At 35.6% G+C, this 2,500-nt stretch overlaps 1 protein-coding gene across 1 annotated transcript in view; it reads right to left on the bottom strand.

The window, feature by feature from the left end:
- LOC125032489 (F-box only protein 43-like) overlaps positions 1-1,243 on the bottom strand; it is a 5,744-nt gene extending 4,501 nt beyond the window's left edge. Inside the window, exons 1-2 of the mRNA XM_047623648.1 lie at positions 1,144-1,243; positions 270-446 (exon numbers count right to left, since the gene is read on the bottom strand). The gene's annotated coding sequence lies outside the window, so the exon portion shown is untranslated. The remainder of the gene's footprint in view (positions 1-269; positions 447-1,143) is intronic.
- Positions 1,244-2,500: the final 1,257 nt, after the last annotated feature.

Raw genomic sequence — 2,500 nt, 5'->3', positions numbered from 1 at the left:
TGCAAGTATTTATATGCATCTTAAATGACACATACATACCATTCTATATACAGTCAGCAGGGAAAATAAAAAGAAATATTTAATTTTTTACATTCCAAAATTTTCCTTGTGCTTTCATTACAATGAAAAAACTGTATATATGGTATCAAGCAAATTTCTTACAAACTATCTTAAATATGGCCAGTCTTACAGAAACTTACGGCCGGGCTATATTTAGAAGGCCCGGGCGAAGCTAGAACTTCACAAATCATAAAGAAGAGGAAACTTACCTCACTCTTGGTTTAACATTCACTTGCTTCAGTGAGACATTCGTGTCTTCAGGAGACATAAATATACCAGAGCTGTAGCCAGAATCATTGCCGGTATGCGAGCAACTGGCATCAGACTTCATCCATGAAAATGGACTCTCCACTCTCATCACACTTTCTTCTGCCTCCATTCTGAACCTGAAGAAACATATTCTGAGTGAGTGAGCAGGTAAACCTTCTTCTCACAGAAAATGCTAATTTATTGCTTAGATCATACATATTTGAAAGATACAGGTAGTAGTTGGTAAATATTGACAATCTTCTATACTCTTCTACACCGCAATTATTAAAAAAGACAATAAAGTGAAACAGAAAGCATAATGATTAAAATTACCATAATTATATTCGCATAACATAATAACAGCTAACCCAATTCTAATGGTCAAAAATTCCTGAAATACATTTCTAATTGAACTTTGAGCTTACCACATTTATCTTTTGCTTACATCTAGTGAGTACTTGCCAAAATACAGGCCAAGAACGCTTACATTTTTAAAAAAATGGCAAAAAATGCGAACTTCTCTAACTCGGTACATCTGGCCACGGTGATCCTGTTTAGTCTCATTTCACTTCTACTGCGCTCTTAAAAATGTTAACAGGATAGAGAAATCTATCAAAACCCTAACAGAAATGAACGGGCTTTACATTAAAGAAAAGAAAACCGGGAGGAAACTGTCCAAAAATCTAATATTTCAAACGTACAAATTCCCGGGAAAATTACGTCCGCCCTCTGGGGCAGGCAACGCATCGCCATATAACAAATCAACTTCTTGCTACTATTTCAAACATTAGTCGTTATTTATCTACACCAGACCAGAAATGGATATTGTCTCACCTGAAATGTAAGTTATCGGCGCTTAATATCGTCTTCTAGACGGATATAATAATGAAAATACGTGGCGGACTCATCGGTAGGCCAACCCCCCAACGACTGGAGCTCAGTTTGAAAGTGCGAGCGGATTCCAACTGTGACGTCACAACGTAAACAGTAAACAAGTGACGTTCAAGTTTAAACAAAAAGTCTTCTCAGCGTCTTGTTTAAACTACTTGTGATCCTAGGAGAGGTAATTAAATACAAATTATTTACAAACATCGTATTGACCCTTGGTACTAAGTATTTGCTGTGTAAATAGGACGGAGTAGGTGTCTATTATTTAGTTCTTCCTGATTAATCATACTTTCAAATAGGCACTTATAATTGCTTCCGAAAGTGAGAAACATTTTTTAATGACATACATGGGTCTTCATGTGCTATATTACAAAAAGTACACATATGCCTTCCTTTCCCAGACACATCCCAACCTCGAACGCATTCCCGCCGTACATTTAAGTTTGAATTAAAAACAAGCCATTTAAAACAGGTAAACTGCTGAGACTGCTGCCGTTGACTACAGTAGTAACAGCATACTATAATTGATACTAATCAGGATATAGTAACTAGAGGAATCATGACCTATTAATAGGATAACGTGAAAATACTACTTTCATCATGACCGATAGCAGGAAGTCTGTTCATTCGACCTTCCCGAAATTCCTAAAGAAAGGAAAGCGAATAAAACATCTTCCTAACGTCGAAAGTTATGGAAAAAATATATTCAAATCGACGTATCAACATAGGAATGGGATATGTAAGATTACTTATTTCTTATCAACTTCACGTGACTGATAGCGACAAATGCACAAGCGAAAATGTCATGAGGTATTACGCAACTTCAATAGATGCGGGAAAAGATGTAAGAGGTAAGTGATATGTGTAATTAATGGCTCAGAACATTATGCATCTCTTCCTTTTCCCCTTTTAGGAATGATTTTTTTTTTTTTAATTATCTAATTTGGGATATCAGACTTATAGAAAACGGAAACGGACAGATATGGCGAACGCGGGAAATCAGAGATGAATTCTTATACACATTTTTTTCCCATTGTCTTGTTCTCACAAAACGGAAAGAAAAGGTTATTTGATTCACGAAATAAACCTAAACTAGGATATTACCTACAGCCCCTTTCAAACTAAGAATATTTCAAGAGTGGGAGTTTATATTTTGGTTCACTCAAGTCTATTCATATCCCTTCCGCGGCGGGCTATGGAATTAGTAATACCCCCCCGGGCAATATATACACACACACACACACATACAAACATCATATATATATATATATATATATATATATATATATATATATACATATAT

Source organism: Penaeus chinensis, chromosome 14 (assembly GCF_019202785.1).
Source record: "Penaeus chinensis breed Huanghai No. 1 chromosome 14, ASM1920278v2, whole genome shotgun sequence".
In the NCBI taxonomy this organism is placed as follows: domain Eukaryota; kingdom Metazoa; phylum Arthropoda; class Malacostraca; order Decapoda; family Penaeidae; genus Penaeus; species Penaeus chinensis.
The sequence above is the reverse complement of the archived record's forward strand: the minus strand, read 5'-3'. Positions and strand labels throughout refer to the sequence as shown.